This window comes from Zonotrichia albicollis, chromosome 8, assembly GCF_047830755.1.
Source record: "Zonotrichia albicollis isolate bZonAlb1 chromosome 8, bZonAlb1.hap1, whole genome shotgun sequence".
Lineage (NCBI taxonomy): Eukaryota > Metazoa > Chordata > Aves > Passeriformes > Passerellidae > Zonotrichia > Zonotrichia albicollis.
In genome coordinates, this window is record NC_133826.1 from 15,961,867 (window position 1) to 15,980,740 (window position 18,874).

The 18,874-nt window shown below is 47.2% G+C and overlaps 1 long non-coding RNA gene across 3 annotated transcripts; it reads left to right on the plus strand.

Annotated features, from left to right (window-relative positions):
- The first annotated feature begins 3,425 nt into the window (after window positions 1–3,425).
- Window positions 3,426–18,060, plus strand: LOC113458629 (uncharacterized). 3 transcript variants are annotated; one of them, XR_012581355.1, is made up of 4 exons: window positions 3,426–8,821; window positions 10,730–10,874; window positions 12,720–12,916; window positions 14,068–18,060. It is a non-coding gene; the product is annotated as an uncharacterized LOC113458629 (long non-coding RNA). The 3 variants fall into 3 exon arrangements; XR_012581356.1 differs by having other exon boundaries at window positions 10,730–10,813; XR_012581357.1 differs by lacking the exon at window positions 10,730–10,874.
- The last annotated feature ends 814 nt before the right edge of the window (window positions 18,061–18,874 follow it).

The window sequence follows — 18,874 nt, forward strand, 5'->3', positions numbered from 1 at the left end:
GGGGGCTGGCATGGGGATGTGCTGCCCCTGCAGTGGCACGCAGGCAGAGGCTGGGAACGCTGCAGGAGCATGGATACAGGAGGGGGTCTGACAAGAGGGTGAGGATGGGCCCCTCAGTGTCTTCCCTGCTGGGGCAGTGGCAGGACAGGGCCCTGGGTGCCCCACCAGCACAGCAGCTCAGCACAGCAGCTCTCTGCAGGTCCACCTCCACCCATGGATGCCTGGCACACCAGGCTCAGCTCCTGATTTCCCATCACCGTGCCCTTCTCTGTTACACTGGATGCAGAGCACCTGAGGGACAGATCTGGGCTGGACCTGCCCTGTTCCCACTGGGATTGAGAACTTTGGTGTGTCATAGGGGAACATGAGATTGGCAGACATGCAGTGAATGGCAGTGGCCCCAGAGCTTCCACATAAGGAAGCCCAGAGCAGCATGAGGACCTCACTCTGGTCCTCTGGCCCCAGGCACACGTTTAAAGGAGCTTGTGCTGGCAGGGAAGTTGTTTTTAAAAATGCAATACTGTCAAAGAGTGAATTAATCATGAGCAGTGGGGTTTGATGGCTTTTGGTGAGGGCCAGGTTTCCAGGTTACCACCATGGGGAGCACTGGCAAGGTGTGTGATCCCAGGGGTGGAGTAACACACCTGCATTACAGGCACTCTTGAACCATTCTACTAAGAATGATTTTATCAGTCCATCCTCTCCCCAGCTGCCAAGCTCAGGAAGATGCACCTAAAGCAGTGGGTCTGGGGACCACATCCTGTGACAGGTGGCAGTGGCATGGACACTGAGAATGGCCACGGCAAGATGGGGCTTCCTTCCAAACCTCTCCCAATGGGCCAAATGGGACATGAGTGACCATGTCTCTTTGCAGTGCTGCAATTACACAAAAGGCAGACCTGTGCTACTTCAGGTCCCTCTGGAACCTGACAGAGGTGGCAAGGGAATTCAGGACTTCCAGATGCACCAAGAGCCAGAGATTTCAGCAAGCATTCCCTTTGCAGTGCATGTGTTGCTCTGGCCTGGTATGATATGCTGGAGCACAGACTAACTTGATTTGTTGTGCTTTTACATTGCTGGAGTAAGAGAGCTACTAAACTGTCTGTTGGAGGAATTTTGTCACATGAATTTTATGAACTGTGGTAAATAAGTGTTGATGTTTTTCTGAATTAAAATTGAATTTAAATGTAACCCTTGTCTCTCGCCAGCTGGGGTCATGTGGCACTGTTGGACTGGCTTGTGGAGACTGCCTGCAGTTCTATTTATTTAGTAAAATATTTTGGCAAAGCTCTGGCATCCTGTTTCCTTGCTGTGAGCAGAGAGAAGAAAGTAGTTTAAGTAGCACAAAACTCCAGTACAGTCACAAGGTTATCCTTAGGATCAAGTTTTTGGCTATATCTAGGAGCTAGATGAGTTCCAAACAAGTTGCAAACAAAACCACAGAGCAAAATAATACCCTATGCAAAGAGTAGCTTTGGGAAACTGAAATGGAGGAGCAAACACGGGCAGGATTCGTGCTTGGGAGACTTGTGACCTCATTTACCCATTTGTCCCTCTCCCAAGGCACATGATCCTCTGCAATGCAGGGCTGGAGAGTGAGAGGGGCATCCTTACTATGGCTGGATGCAAGACAGCTGGAAGCAGCAGAGCTCTTCTCACCTGTGTTTTGAAGGTGATGCTACCCATGAGGCAGTTGATTTACCCACATGACTGCAGCATCTATGTGCTGGATGCACTGAGGAGAACTGACAGCCTCAAAGGGACAGAATTTATTTCCTTTAAATACAAGAAACCTATTGCCAAATCCTCACTGCAAGAGCTCACTGCAAGTGCCACCAGTATCATTCTGGAAACACTGACCCTTCTCACCATCACCAGCAGCACATCAGAGCCTGTACTGTATCTGCATGGGGCAGGACATGGTAAATGAATCCCAGCACAGATGTGCTCCTACAGGGTGGCTACAGTGCTCCTTGGAAACACAGCCTAACCCTTGGGGGTGTCACCCCTGTGCCTTCAATGAGCTGAAAATTTCTACAAAGCTGTGGGCCTGGACATATTTTTTTCAAACCAGAGAGCTTATCAGGGGCATGAATCAGTAGAAAAGACAAGAAAATAAACTTTCTGAGCTGATGGAAATGGCTTTGCAAGGCCTGGCACTTGCACAGATGAGGAGCAACCACGTGGCCCTGCCAGCTGAGGGCTGGATTGGCCAAGCAGGTAGGGCTGGTTGCTGCTGCCCCAGGAGCTTGGCATGGCCACCCCGATGTGCTGCTGGAGGAGCTGCCAAGCCCATGCTTTGCCTTTGCTGGCAAGTGTTTCTGCAGAGGTTGTGAAAATGGAGAGGCACTGCTTCCAAACTGCTGATAACATCCATTAGCAGAAACCAGCTGCACAAGGGGCTCAACCCTGCCAGCACCAGCAGCCAGGCACCTTGAGCATCAATGATCCAGCTCTGCCACAGTACCTGTGCTGTTCACAGCTCCTCCAGAGCTCTGGGACTCTCTCCTCAGCACCATAACCCACACTCTCCTGTGAGCACCCAAGTACTTGTAGCTGTTTTCTTCAGAAAAATGAGGCTGGGACGTTGTGAGTCCAACTTGTGCATCAACAGGAGCTTAAGCTTGTACCTGCTGCAAGTGGAACTTTGCCATAAATCTGGCAAAGCAAAAGAGTTTTTGGTCGGAAACATGTGAAAAGGACCTGGAAAAAAAATCTAGTGCTTATCAAGTGTCTGAGGGGGGCAAATAAAACCTTGCATGCCTGAAAAAAGTGAGGTGGTGAAGCAGGGGGCTCCTGCACCTTGTGGGGTGTGATGATACCCAGGGGTGGGGAGGGGTGTGGGGTTCTGCTGGCCCTTATGCTCCAAGGGCTCAAGGGTTAAGGTGCTTTTCAAAAACAGGGCTGCAGCAGCAAGGCAAACTGTTTGTAAGAGAATGTTCTGTCCATGACAGAGTAAAGGCTTTTACAGTCTTTGCAGAGAGGGCTGCAGCCTGGGGAGAGAGGGACCAGTGAAAAGGTGTTTTGTTGAGACTTGGATTTTTCCTGGGCTTGTGTTGATGCCAGAAGGGCTGGGGCTCTCCCTTGGCAGGAATGGGGAAATGGAGGAAACAGATGTGTTGCCATGGCAATGCAGGGAGCAGCTGCCATGGGCACAAGCCTCCTTTTCTGCCGTGTTCCAGCCCACACAGAGAGCCCACATCAGGGACAGTCAGCCCTGCAGGCCCACAGCCACCCTCTGACCCCACTGACAGCAGGGTGGGACGGGGTGACTGCAGCACCCACATCACCAGCCAGGCTCCCCTGCTGCCCACAGCACTGGGGTTGCTGGTAGGACACTTATGGCTTTCATTAAAAATAAAAACCCCTTTGTTTACTTTAATGTCTTTTTTTTTCCCTCAGCTTCATCACCCCAGTTTCCCTTAGGTAGGCTTCAAGAGTCCTCATTCATAAGGGGGCAAGAGGTAAGTCAGACTCTCTGGGGGAAGTTACACAAATACAAAATATGTGTCTGCTAAATACAAAAAAATGTTTCTGCTCAAAACTTGCATGTTCCAGGCCTTATTGTCTCTGTGTCCTACAGTAAGGGGATAGAATATAAGAAAATAAAGATAATGTAGAAAGTAATCTTACCCCTAAGGAATTGCAGCTGGGCCAATTATCAAAGATTAGGAACAGGCCTGACTTTACAGGCCACAGCTGTAACCAATGAGAAGAAGATGCTATAAAAGAGTGGGGTGGCTGGGTGAGAAGGGAGCTGGAGTTAGTTGGCCATTTTATGGAGAAGAAAGAGTCAGTGCTCTGAGGAGATGCCCATGAGAAGCACCAAGAAGGTATGAAACTTTTGAGACAAGAAGACAACAGTATGGAACCCCTGTGAGAAGATGACAACATCCTAGGTTTTTGTTTTGGTCCCCCACCCACAGGAACAATATTTAGTGGGTCAGTAGATGACTGAAGTGGTGAGTTTCCCAAAACTGGTCTTCCCCTTGGGCCCCAAGGCTGGAGCACAGGGTGCCAAGTGTCCCCATGCATCCTCTCACCAGAGAGGGCAACAAGCTCTAAAACAGCAGCAATGAGGCAGTGTAGCAGAGGTGAGACATGTGGCATGTGGTGAAGCCAGTTCAGGTGCTCCCAGTGTCACTGACAGCTCTCCTCTCCATGCTGCAGGTGTGCTCAGCCCTGGCAGGAAGAGGTCCTGTCTGTCTTAGTATTTGGCCCAGGATATTTTAAACAGGGATTAGAGGAAAAGGAATAATCACTGGCTGAACTAATCAGTAGGCTCCAAGGGTAGCATGTTCTGAGGTACAATTAGGTCTCTCTGCCTCAGATTCCTCATGTGCCACAGGCTGTTTCCTCTTCCTTCAGCTCCTTTCTGCATCCTTTGGCTGGAGTTGGAAGGTGAACAGCACCAACTGTGTGATGCTCAATCCCAAGCAGCTGAAAGGAGGTGAGAAGTTCCCTACCCAAATGACTTCCAGCAGATACCACCATCCCTGGGTGTTCAAGGGGGCTTGGTCCCAGTAGCTGAGTATAACCCTCTATACAGCACAGCTGAAAAATTTTTGCCAGGGTTTTGATATGTGCTGAGACACTATCCAAACAAAAGTGAGCAATGTCTCCCCAAGTCAATAATTTATAATGTGTGTGTGGATGTTTTCCCTTGACAGCAATACATCTGAGCCTTAGCCTTGTCTAAATCTCATTTAACCAGCTATCCAAGCAAAGTTTAAAAAGTAGCTGGAAACTGCATCTAAATCTATCCATCTGAGCTGTAGTTTCATCCAGTACTTGTTTAGAAGTTATGCCTGAGAGATCTGCCTAATGTAGGAGAGTGTTTTCCTTACACATTGCCTGCCTGGACATTTTTCCATTGGAGATCACTCAGCTGCTGGGGATCTGTGATAATGATGATTTAGAAACAAGGCCAACAAGGAATTCAGACAGAGTACAAACAAATGGCCCAAAGCTGCCTCCATGCCAAACGTATTTCCATTTTTCACACCCTTTTTCTCTACAGCATAGAAGGCCCATAACACTCCATAAGTACACATTTACAGTCACTTCAGGCCTCTGAGGGCATCCCCTATAAAAACAGCTCTCATTATAAGAAAATGTTTCCAGGTTTTAGGGGTCTTTACAGTGAATTCCATTAATGTCATGCTTCTATGAATCCTGCAGCCCTCTTGGTAGGTTTTGATCCCATCTTTACATGTGCCTTGGATGCTCCAGTTGCCTTCCATCATAGCAAAACTGGTTCCCTGTTTTTTTTAGTTGCATGGTGTCCCCAAGCACTTTGCTTTCAGGCCTTTAATGTATTATTTGCCATGGATGCACAGATAATGCAATAGATGCCAGATTTATTACGTCTTATGGAGACACTGTGGATTTTTCCCATTGCAATCTTCATGAAGAAGTTTATTTATTCTGCAAAACTTCAAAGCATTCAAATTTAAACATTTTGCTTTCCCTTTTATGGCTGTGAAAAAGAGAGGTGAGACCTCAGAATGTGAGCCTTTTCCTCAGTGTCACTGATAGGCAGCAGATACCAGAGGCCAGGGGAAACTGGGAATACACCAAACAAGATTTTATAAGGGTGCAGGGCAGGGTCTGCAGTGAGGAGCTCACTGAGCAGTGCTGCTGGGGCAGGTAGCAGGAGCTGAGAGGCCTCAGCCCTCCCACAATGCTGGCTTGTGCAGCAGAGGCTGGGCTGTGTTCCCTCTCTGGATTGTGCCCCTTTATGTGGTGAAAAAAGTGAAATTCACTAGAGATGCTGCTGGGGACAGGCTTGGCGAAGTTTCTCTCTTTTCTTTGCTAATTAACGTGCTAAGCACACACTGAGCATGATGCCAGCTATTGCCCCAGGACAGGGGCTGTGTCTGCTCCCAAGTGGAGGCACCCGTGGTGACCCTCTGGCACTTCCATCCCCACCTATAGCATGGGGGGAGCACTTAAAGGGGTTTGTCAAGCTGACAAGAGGTGATGTAAAATACTCTGAAATCCTCAGGTGAAATCCACTGATGAAATAACCTGTTATCACTGTTCATCTCAACAGACATCCCTGAAAATCATCCTGGCAGTTCCATGTGAGTAATGCAGGGGTGTATGCAGCCAGCAGTGTTGGTAAGGGGGTTTTCCACTTTCCAAGTGAAATAGATGCTGGTTTGCTCCTGGTGGCAGTTACACATACAGCAGACAGTAATTATTCTGTGTTCCTCCCAGGGATTTATAGCTGGATGAAGTCCTGGTCACTAAAGAAAGTAAAGCCAGGAGGTGACACTGCACTGCAGGAGACCTTGGCAGTGAAGGTGCACCCTTTGCCAGCAATACATGAGTTTGCTTGGCTTGCCTTTGGACTTGCTTCCTCTCCATCAGCCTCTGCTGCTGAAATCCTGTCTGTGTCCAGACATGGAGTGAGGGGCTGTGTCTGGATCCCATGGGGTAGGAGGGCAGCAGCTGCTGGGGTCAGAGAAGGCAGGGCACAGCACTGAATGGGTTCCAAGGCAACAGGGTAGTGTGGTTTTCTGGAGGCATGGAGCCCAGGTCCTGCCCCTTAGGGTGTCCCTGCCTGGCTGTGGGTATCACAGCATCCCCAGCCCTGGGGTGGGCACCAGAAAGGGCTACAGGGACCCAGCTGCAAATGGCAGTGCTGAAAGCCTGGATAGAAGAGGAAGGAAGTTTTCTAGCTGTCTTGGTTTCTGTTCTTTCTTCAGAATTAAAATCTGGTGGGTATCTAGGAGAAGATTTTATCCTTGATATTGGTCCTCTTAAAAATCCTTCTCTTTCCCCCCATCTTTGCCCTAAAAGATTTGTTGTTCCCTTGCCTGTTTCCCAGAGCTTTTCCCTTTCTTTGTTTCCCTATCACTGAGGGGGCAAGAAACTCCTAAACGCAAACCAACAACAACAAATTAAATAACTCAGACTTACAGGAAAAGCTTTTCTATTTTTGAACTTCCTCTGCCTAACTTTTTTTCTGACTCCGTCAATGCCCAGTGTCTCCTGCCACCCACCTCTGGGCTTGGGCACATGCACAGGCAAAGCTGGAGTAGTGCAGAGTTGGGAGCCTGCAGGGACCCTCCTGGGGCACCCTGACCCTGCTGCCTCATGGAGTGGTCAAAGTTCTTCCCTTAGGGAGTGGGGAAAAGAGGGAGTTTGCTGTTTTTAAAAAGCAAAGGAATTACTTTGGCTAGCCAGGAAATTCTCATACGAGCAGGGTACACAAGCAGTAGCTCAAATCCTCACCAAATCAGATTACCCAAAAAACTGCACCATAAAAGCAACCTGATATCACATCATCTTAATGGGAGTGCTGTATTCCCAGGCTGGTAACATAAAAATGAGCAACTAACATGTAAAATAAGGAAATACTGTACTTCTCTAAGTGCTGACCTACATGGCTCTTTTTCCTGATTTGGATCCTATTTTCTGCAAAACCAGTTTTTTTAGGCAGGATTATCATGGCTCATTCAATGAATGCCTCACTCCAGTTTGCTTTCTGCAGCTTTTTTGCACTTGGATCCTCTGTTAATAAACAGCCTCTACTGTTTACCTCCCTGGGGGACTGTGAGAGAGCCTGCAGTCAAAGGGGATTGAAAACATCATCTTTCCTCTGCTATTGAGCTGAAAAGAAAAGCCTTCTGCAATGCCTACGGGACACAGTGTTTATAGGAATCTTAGATCAGATGAGGCCAGGAATAGCACAGGGATGAGATTATACATAGGGGGACCAGGGACACAGGTGGCTGCTGGAGGAGGGGTTAGCCAGAGGGATGGCTTCTCCTCCAAAGTATCATGCAACTCCTCCTTCATGCACAGAGAGGGAGAAATCTCAGCTGTCACAAGTGACTCATGTAGAAGGAAGAAGGTGGATCTAAAAACCAAACTACAAATCAGGACTAAAGATCCATACCTTCCTCCTCTGTTACTATGCAGAAGAACATCAGAATTGAAAGGCAGGTTGCTTTTTCTGAAACAAATTGCAAACAACTGGAGGGCTTCAAGTGCCTGATCTATTTATAATAAAACCAGTGGGAAACTTAATTTGCTTATTTTCCTGACACTTAATAAAATAGCTGGCAAACAGTAGTGATAAACCACTTATGTTAAAAAATTTGTGGTTTCACTTCTTCAAGAAGCCTGTGCCTATAGACTCTGCTCATCATCAAGGGAGACTGGAAATTTGGAGAATTGAAATATAAACACATAAGCTAAAACTCTGTGAATGAATATTTCATTACTTATTTCTTGGCATTAAAAGCCAGTACCTCCAGTTCTTCCAAGATAACTTCATATCACTTTAACAAAGATTCAAAGAAATAAAAAAGAGAGAGGTCTTTAAAAGTGTAAATCCTCTTCCACTGCAGTCAGCTAAGCTGCTGCCAGTGGAGCCATTCACTGTGGGAATTTCTATGAGGAAGCCCTGAAACAAGCTGAAACTACTTGGTGAAGGTGACATTTTTGATGAATATCTACACTCACAGAAGCCTACATACCATTTCACAGTGCTTTTGAACAAGGTTGGGAAGAGGAGGATGCAGAGAATGTGTGGGTGGCATGCTCCTCTTTATAGCTATTTTTCAAGTTCTTCCCCAATAATATTTTTTAGAAGTGCAGTTGAGGCTGTCTGAGGGGTCCAGGAAGGCTGGTGGCCAGGCAGTGCAGGCCAGGGCTTTGCTTTGGAGGCAGCAGGCAGGCAGTGGGATGGATGCCATTACTTGCCCGGCTTTGGCAGCCCTGGGATCCCCTCCAGCAGCACAGGGGCAACACTAAGGCAGTGAAAACGTGCATGTAACTGAGACTGAGAAGTCTCAGGGATGGACAGGTGAGCCTGCTGGGGAGGTGAAGGGAGACTGGCTGTGTGTCTGGGTTTTTGGTTATTTTTTCTGTTGTTCATGTGCTGTGCTCCCTTAGGATGGTCTTTTTGCTGAACTCTTTCAACCATCGGTTCCCACAGTATTCAACATTTTTCTAATGTAAATTAGCTTCTTCTCAAAGTCTCCCTTGAATTGCACAGTACTTAGGAAGTTGAGAGAGACAGCAATGCTCTGAGGGCAGGGAATTTTCAAAACCCCTATATAAGTAGCTGATTATAAAATCCTTGCAAGTTATTTGTCTATATTCTCATTTTACTCATTCACCTGACATTTGCCCACACTCTCTATTGGTGCAGCAGCGGCTGGAAGAGGCATCTGGTCTGTGTCAGCCTTTATCTGCCTTTTTTCTTCCTACTGTGCCTCATTATGTATGCTCAATAATTCAATTCAGATTTGAAAGGAAATACATAAGAAATTAACTGGCAAGACAGCAGCAGCTACAGGATCTCCATGGGAGAAGAAATCTATGAACTAATGGACTTAGTGGCAATGTAATACCTAGACATGACTGCAAATTGCTTCAGCACGTGTGAGTCTGAAAACAAAGAGAGGATCCAAGAAAATGGAAAGGAGTCAGAGGAAAAATATCTGTGGAATGCCATTTTTCTTGCTTCTCTCAAGGCTGTAGATGCACTCAGAACACAGTAAGGCACCTTGCAGAGCAGGCACAGGCAGGACAATACAGTGGGCAAAATCCTCAGTAGTGCAGTGGCAAAGTACATCACACTTGCTCACAGTGCCATGGGAGCTGCCACCAGGACTCAGGACATGGTGGGAGCAATGTCCCAAATCCCTGGGAGCATCTGAGGCTGCTTTATGGGTGCCTGCACTCCCCACCTGTCTGTCCTCTGGAGCAGGAATATGGCTGTGAGGAGTTTGCCATGGCTGTCCTTCACTTGGCACCTGTGGGATGGTTGGGTCTGAGTAATTACACACTTTGAGCAGCCTTACTACAGATATAGAGACAGCTCCAGAAAAGCACTCTGCTAATTACAGATTTCAGTGGTTGATGGCAGGATTGAAACTGAGACACTTCCCTTAGAAGGCTGGGGACATTGCACATGTTATGTTACAGCTGAGGGTTCCCATAGCCCTTCTTTCTTTTTTTTTTTCTTTTTTTTTTTTTTTTTGTGGGGGGGGTTATTTTGGTTTTGAGTCAAGTGACATAAATATTCCTTAGCACTGGGGAGCTACATTTATTTTTATAAGACTGAACTTGTCTCACCTCAGTGTTCAGGGCAGTTTCCTAACAGAACTGTGCTCACACAGACCTCCTGCCTCTTGCTGGTAGCTGCTTCGATCAGCTGAGTCTCCCAGCCTGCCCCCAGGCCAGGAAAGGGACTGGGAAAATGCCACAGAGGGATGCTGGGCACAGCACGAGTGACAACAGCCAGCACACAGAAAGCCAGTTTAGGGTACAGGTTCTGTGCTGCAGCTCTGCCCATAATGGGGGGAGTGTTTCAGCTGTTAGAAATGCTGCTCTCTTCAACCAGAGTTTGCATTTGGACAAAATGGAAAAACAGCCACAGGCTATTGGGATGTGGTTCCAATACCCAGAACCAATGTACAAAATGCTGTCAGCATGAGGTAAAGAGACTGGTTAAAGAACATGGCTGAAATAGCCCTAGATCAGCAATTCCTACAGTAGACCTGTGCTGTAAGGCCACTATGAGTTTTTCTTTTTATCTTGCTGATTACAATAGCGACAGCAAAGTTTTTCTTGGTGTGTTGTATTTGTTTTGTGTTCTTAGGAAATTAACAAAAAAAAAAAAAAGATGGACCAGTGTTCTGCAGGCACTGTGGAACTAAGCGTGTCCTTGTCCACATAATGAAATCTCTTCTGGCTTTTTTTCTAGTCCCTTTTCCTGGGGCACTTGCCCAGCTCAGCTGGTCAAATCCAGCGTGATGAACTCCATTCTGTGTGACAGACTTGCCAGGAGGTGAGGCACTGGCGGCTACGCATGGGGAAACTTCTTTCCTGAGCAAGTCTTCCTGGCTGAGGTACTGCAACAGGAGTCCTGGCATGGAAGCCATGGTGGCATGAGGATTACAGCTCCTAAGAACCAGCTGGCCCCCAGAGCTGGGGTGTAGAGCCACCATCCTCAGAGCCCACAGGGTGTTTCCATGGTGTCAGCATGGTCCAGGACAGCCCTGCCGTTCCCTCCTCTCCCTGCAGGTTTGGGACAAGTGTCTGGGGGGAACAGTAAGTACAGAGGCAACTGGGGCTCAGCCAGAGGCTGTTTAATTGATCCAAGTGTCCCAGGCAATCCCAGAACATACCAGTTGCTTCGTCTCACACTGGAACCAGAGTACAGGAAACCACAGAGGTTTTAGATCTCTACCACCATCCTCATCCTTTCCATTCACCCCTTGTACCGGGTCTGCTGATGTTACAACAAAGGGGGTGCTGGCATTGCCAGCACTGTGCAGTTATCTACAGCTGTAAAATTAGGTCAAATGCTTTGAATGTGGTTACAGAACAGAGGTCAGGCACATCTTACAGTGTCTATTCAGAGAGAAGGATATTTTCATTCCAATCATCAATACAGGGATACAGATAGCACAGCAGGAGCAGAACAGATGTCCATAAGTCTTTCAACAATAGGAAAAGGAATTTAAAACAGACTCATTGGAATGTAACTTGAAAAACAGGTGAGTAGAGAAAAAGAGAAAACAATTGCAAATAATTTCAGGTTTGCAGTTCTTTAAAAATTATAATGGTTTAGGTATGTGATGAGCAGCTGCTTCCTCTGAAAAGCAGGCACAATATTAAATCAAAGAAAAAGGAGAATGTATGTACATATGTATGCATTTTGAAAGCTTCCTGTTGAATTATGAATACCTTCAAATCATAAAATATAGAGCCTGTCAGGGTTTCCATAGAAGTTTGAACATGCAGTTTCGCTTGTTCACAGTGCAGTCTCTGTGTGCTATCACATTAAAACCAGAGAGAAGCAAGAAAGACACAGAATCATCTTGTAGGTAAAATATAAAAAACCAAAAAAACCTACAAACCTGATTGACAGACTGAGTAATTATTAATGGGAAATTCAGAGAGAAGAGGCATGAGGAATAAATTTCTCTAGGAATCGGCTTTTATCACACAAAAATAAATAGATTAACTGCAAGAGGTGAAGTGCTTCCTTCCCTTGGAAAAGTGGGGAGGTTAAAAATGCAAAGGTTCACCTGTAGCAGCCAGCAGCTGCACCAGTGCAGCAGAGATGCTCCAATGGGACACTGCTCTTGTGCTGACAGAGGCAGGAGCTTGCACAGCCCTCCATTGGCACCACCAGATTGAGGACTACTGGGAATACCCAGTGGGGTGGAGGGCATGACCCTGAGAACAGTACATCAGGGGCTGACAAAGCGCCCAGAAGCTGTGGGTTTGGCTGTAGCCCTTCCAGTGCTTCCTGCACACCATGTGCCCAGGATACCTGGAGAAAGGATATGCCAGGATCGGCTGTCGCAGCCGTGGAACTGGGGAGATCTATGGAATGAAACACAGGGGCCTTGCAAGCGGCTGTGGAGCCACAGGCAGGAGGGCAAGCAGGGCTGAGGGTGCCATGACACCGGCAGAGGGCTGGAGCTCCGGCACCCCGTGCCCAGCCCCTGGGCAGCTTGCCCTGGGCACGGCCTGGCACAGCCCTGCTGCCCCAGGAGTAATGCTGCTCTGCTCAGTCACAGCACATCCATGAACTGAGAAATCCTTGCAACTTCTTTTCATTCCTAATTTTGTTGTTTGGGGGTTTTTTTTGTTGGTTTTGGTGGGGTTTCCCCTCCATGCCTTTGCTTTTCCTTCTCTTTCTGCTATTCTTTTTTAATATTCCGATGTGTAATGCTTTCCAGGTCAAAAATGTCAATAAGAAAGGAAAGAGAAGTTAAAAACCTGCCACCATTCTGAAGTTCATTCATTCATAGTGTGGGTGTAAACAGACTCAGCTTTAACAACATGGCACACATTCTCCCGTGGCTGCCTCTCTTACTGGTCATGGAAAACAGGAGAATGAATATTGGCTTTTTCCAGAGCGTCATCATGAATCCTTGTGAGTAGCAATGACGGGCCCGGAGTGCAGTGCCAAGGTGATCTCTAAGGGTAAAGCCTTGCGTGCCCGCCGAGAGAGGAGCCGCACTCTGCCCTGCGGCCATGGCCGGCTGGTGCCCGCGGGCGGTGCAGACCCGGCCCTGGGGCAGCCCCGGGCCAGCAGGGCCGTGTCCGGGCCGGGAGCGAGCCGGGCTGGCCAGGGCTGGGCGCGGGATGCCGGAGCTCCAGCACGGCCCTGTCCCCGTGCCGCTGTCCTCGCACGGCTCCCGGGTGCCTCCTGCCGGCGGGCGGCTCCAGGCCCCGACCGCGGGCGGCAGCCCCGCGATAGTGCTGCTGCTAATGCGGGTCAGGTCCCGCAGTGGGACCCGGGGTGAGCGGGGCTGAGGTGCGGGCCCCGGGGCTGTGCGGGGTCCAGGGTGAGCGGGGCCCGGGGTTGTGCGGGGCTGAGGCGCGGGGCCGGGCAGCGGCCCGCAGTGGCACCTGCTGTGGGGGCCAGGTAGCGCCCGGGTCTAAAGGCCATTTGCCGGCGTTTCGGGACACTCTGCCCACCACCCTGTGATGGGATTTCGGCCAGATTGCGAGCCCTTCCAGCGGCAGTTTTGGCTGCCTGAGCACCCGGCCCGTCAGGCAAAGGGACACATTTGAGCAGACACCTTCCCAGAGGCTCAGCAGCCGCTGTGCAGCGCTCACTGGGGTGGTGTGAGCAGAGCACTCATTCCGGTCAGAGAACAGCTCTAGCTTGAGCAGTTTACTTCCCTGGCGTGACCATCTTCGAACTATCTTTGCAGTAATAAAAAGGAAACATTTTTCCTTTGCAGTTTTTACTTACTCTACTCATGCTGCGAGTGACCTAACAAAAATAAAAAAAAAGTGTTTCTTAGTGCTAGATATAGATATACTTTTATAACAAGTACTGGAAGATAGCAGTAACAGGCTTCAGTCATCTCTGATAGATTTTGGAGCATGACAGAAAGTCTGTTACTGTTCTCTTTGTTCTTCTAGATAAGTTATTCACAGCCAGGGCTCCCACGGCAGGTCCTGAGCCCACTGAGGCCAGGCTGCTCCTTGTGGTGGTGGCCAGCCCCAGTTGTTGTGCTACCATGAGGCCATGGCTGCATTGTTTAATAATTTTTCTTTTGTTTTCCTTTGCAGAACTGTTAAAACCAGCAGACATTCAGGCAAGCAGATCAAGACTGGGAATGCTAGATGTTGCACACTCAAAACCGTATCAGAAAAGCATTTGAGCAAAGCCCTCAAACCTAAGGAACAGCCTACTAACACAGGTGATAGATGATGAAGGATGGGTTGCAGGAACTGGAGCTTGCTGGCAATTTGGGAAGAGCCAAGGGTGTGTCTGGCTGATGAGCTCTTTGCCTCTTGGGTGCTGCAGGGGGTGGCCTCCCTTCTTCCCCATTTTATGCAAGGGAAGGTGGGAAGCTGGGTAAGGATCCAAGAGGGGGAAGAAACATGTTTGTGGGCATCCTCCAAAGACAGATTTAATTTTCTCTGAAGAGCTGTGCTGTCTTTTCTGTTAAGACATATGGAAATTGAGTGCATTGTTGCCTACAGTCATGTGGATGTTGTTTTTTCTGTTGTGACTAAGGATTCAATACTGTGTAGCACCCTGTAATGTGGTCTGATAGGGCATCTTCAGTTTGCCACTGTAGACAAGTTTCTTTGATTGCTTTGTGACTAGTGCAATTGGAAACATATTCCAAACACAATGATGGGAAGAAAGGGAGGCCTGTATTTCCCTTCAGTGCTCTCCATGTGATCTCTCTGGATCGTGTACCCATGCAGTTTTCTGTGGTTCTTTTGCACACCCCAAGTGAAGTAAAAGAAGCTTTCTTGACCTAAAAGGAGCTATTCTTTCAAAGTATGGGGTTTTCCAGGTTTGTAATAAAACTATCATTGTGTTTCATAAAGGTAGATCTTCTGCAAGTGCAGTTCATAAACAGTGTCATGGGATGTTTTCAGAGCAACTCAAGGTCTGTTCAATTTCCACAGAGATCATTAAAGTCTTGCTATTGACAATATCCTGCTTTACCTTGAATTCTTATTCCAGCAGAAGAGAGGTCTCTCATGGTCCTGTGTCATGTCTGCAAGCACTTCTGGCTGCTGACCCATGTCCTTCATGAAGCTGTGCCAGGCACTAATTTACCAGAGATGCAGTAAAATGCTGCATCCTACCTTCAAAATCCTAGAGACAGAAAATGAATTCATAAGCTTTGGTCTGCAGGTGTCAACACACAATTCTGTCTGTACAGGTGGGAGAGTTCAGTCCTCTCCATTGGCTGCATTCAGGGTTTTCAAAGACCTCCATCAGCATTTTTCAAGCTTGTACACACTTGAATTGGAACAGTAAGAAAACATCCACAAAACTCAAGTGAATGGACTGGGGAAAAATCTTGAAAAGTGAAGTGGAGATCCAGCAGCTCTGTGTGTCTGATCCATTCTCGCTTTTCTATGTTCTAATTCTTGTACCACATTGAGCAAAGACTCTGCTGTGGTGTCCAAACCAGGAGAGATCTGGCAGGTTGGATCCCAGAGGTGCGTGTACCACTCCCCTGTAATGCCTACTGCACTTCAAAGGCAGGTTTTGTATTAGTTTTGAGACAAACTGCAAACTCCAATCTAGCCATGGACTTGCTACAGAGAGCACAACAAGCTTGTCCATGGGTATGGTGACTTGCCTATTTTCCAAATGATCCAGCTCCAGGAAAGGAAAATTCAAGGGTCTTACATTAATGTGAACTCAGTGATCTGGGAATTTGCTGTAGGTAGTGGCTCTGCTGATTGAGTTGAGTGGAAAGACCATCTCCCCTGTGCTCCTCCTGTTCTTTCCAAGCCCAAAAGGAGGAGGTAAGGACACAGCCTGACTGCAAAAGGGGAGGAGAGCAGCCTCCTTTGCTTGTGTCTCCAACAGCTTGGACACCAGCAGTGTGGAGCTCACCTTGTCCTTCCCCCTGGCAAACCAAGCCACTATTTCTGAGACACATTCTGCTCACCTAGATTTAGGAAATCCACACAGGAGTAAGTAACACAAAAAGAGTGAAATCAGCTACCTCCTGCCCCAGTTTCTCCAGCGAGGAGTACATCCCTGTCATTACATGCTTAAAGTAGAGATCAACTCTTCCTTCCTGTTCATGCAGCTCTGGGAAAACTGGTTGTACTTTGTTCAGAGAAGAATAAATAGCAACCACTAACATGGTCAGCTCATTCCTACCATCTGTCAGCTCATTCCTTGATCTGTCAACTCCTTTTGCTGCTTATTTGCTGGCAAAGAAACTCAAACCAAAGGTCCTTTGGGAGATGCAAAGACAATAGAAAGAAACATTGGCCTGGTGTCTGATGTTACCACGAAGAGCTGGCCAGTGCACATAGAAATACTGGACTTACGATGGAAAATTTAATGGTGAATGTTGCAGGAATGGAACCTGTGCTCCGAAGGGCTTATCTGTTCCCTGACATACACTCCAATTGTCCGTCGTTTTCCAGCACGCTCCTCCCCCTGGAGGAGGCTACTGGTCACAGCATCTCCCCCAGTCATTCCCCGTTTTCGATTCCCAATCCCAATTTCCAGACTTCCAAACTTAGACAGTGCTTCCCATCTGAGCAGTCCTGATGTGGAGTACAATTCACAAGACACTGGCTGTTCAATCCTTCCTGGAGTTCTTCCTTAGGTGCATTTTGGCTCTTCCCTCTTGCACAAGAAATATCCTGGTTCACTCACAAGCTGCCACTGCTCCGTGCAGCTGCTGCTTGTTATCAAGAGGTTTGTGTGAAACAAAACCTAGTTATAAAAGAAGGGAAAAAATGTGGATTCCCTAGGGCTGGGCATGAGGCTATGGGACTGTCTCAAACCCCTGGAGATTAATTTCTGGTTCTGCAAACAAGAATGAATGAAAAACTTTGCCTGCTGGAGTCAGATACTCCCACCACAATTAATGTGTAGGAACTCAACATATGTGGAGGTTGTGTCTCTGGAGGTACTGTGATGGACCACTGTCACTGCAGGAAACCTAGAAAAAGTGGCATAGTAAGCGGGCATAAATTGGAAAAATTAGGCTGTTTTCAGTGAATTTACTGTGGATTTAGTAACCTTTCATTGTCATTTTATAAATATTCAGATTTACTGATTAGCCATCCAAGCAAAGGGGTTTGCAATGGAAGCAACTGCAGATCAGGGGGACAATGTGTGTGAGTACCAGGAGAGCTCACCCCACAGCAGCATCAAGCACAGGGTTGTGTAATTTGAAAGTTTGGGTACCCATCCCTATTGCCCTAACCTGAATTTGTTTTGCAATGGAACTAAGCTGGTTTTGAAACGGAAAGACAAAAGAACTTACTGATAGCACAAGGGAAAAGGCACATAGAGGGTGTGCCAAAAGTGTTTAAAGACACATTCAACAACTGGTATTCAGACATGAAGAAGAAATTCTGCAGTAAGCACAGGTAAGACAAGCTGTTCTATACAAGGGGAAAAAAAAAGGTGGTTGAGAGCTAACAGCACAGACAGTCTCTTTTTCCAGAAGTTTGTAACTAAAGTGTAGAAAACCAGGGACATAAGGAACATAAAGCTGCCAGTCTCCTCCAGGCCAGAATTGCCACAAAATGGCATTTTGAAACTAGATAGAAATACTGGAAAGCAGGAAAGAGATGGCCACAAAGCTAACTTCAAGTATATCTAGGATGCTGTTCCAATGGACAGAGAGTATTCAAAGCTGGAAATTTGAGTCCAAATATATAAATAGCATGACAACACAGTGTGCAAAAAGTACCTAAAGGAACACTGCAAACAGGCCAAAAAAAGACTTGGTGATGTACTGATCTCAGGGTCCAGAGGTGTCATTACAAAATCATGAAGTGTGGTCTCACTTTTCCTTACTTGAGAACACACATGCAAATTACTGCAGGCTGCATTAACAAGCACATGTGTACCTGAGACTACAGAAAAATGGAACACATGCCAAGCTAGCAGCCAAATGTGGGTTCAAGAGTCACAGACAGTAGGGGAAGGCTCTGGGTCACATTAAACTATGAGATCTTGTTGTTGTTAAAAGATGAGCAAAATCTGCAAGAAAAGTGTTCACGTTTTGCTGAGTTTTCAGATCTGAGTCTGCTAAATTAATGTTTTAAGTAAAATAACACAATTTTATAATGTTTTCAACTAGTCATTTTACAGCTTTCCACAGATGGTCTGAAGTATGTATGAAAATATAATACAAATGGAAAATTCCATGCCTTTAGAGCATCCTTACGTGCTCTCTCATATGCACCTCCTGCATGTCCTGCAGCAATAGTTTAAATGTTACAATTTCATGACCACTGGTGGTTTTGTGGTGGTGAAATGAAGCTGGAGAAGTGGAAGCAAAAGAAACAATGCAAGAAAGAGAGATGTTTCTAGTAGGAAAACAGAGTGTGCAAATGCAAGGACTTGCAAGGAAAGTAAAAGAAGCAGAGGAGGTGATGTTAGCAGCACTCAGTTAATCTAGGAAAGGATAGGGGTTGGCTGAGATGCAAGGTGGAGAGACATCCATCAGTAGTGGGGACCAGCAGAGCTGTAGATGTTAGCTGAAGCCCTCCAAACAGATGAGGTGCTCTCCAGAAGGTCACCCAGGAGACATTTGTGAGGGGAGGAAGGAGTAGATAGGCTTGCTGGAGACTCCCATGTGGAAAGGGCAGGGAACAGATGAGGGTAAGGAAGGATGAATAATGTGCCTGGGGTGGGAATAGAAGGAGGACACTGAGGTCCTGATCCAAGGGTCTTTGTGGAAAGAAAGAAGGCAGCAGAGAAGAAAAGCAATTCCATAAGACAGGAAGGAATACAGCTTCAAAGGGAATTTGCAATTAATGGCACCAGAAGCAGCAACACAACCAGAGGGCTGGGGATAGAGATGGAGGAGTGAGAGGCTGTGAAAGTTAATGTTGCAATCACTGGAATAAAGGTATAGATCAG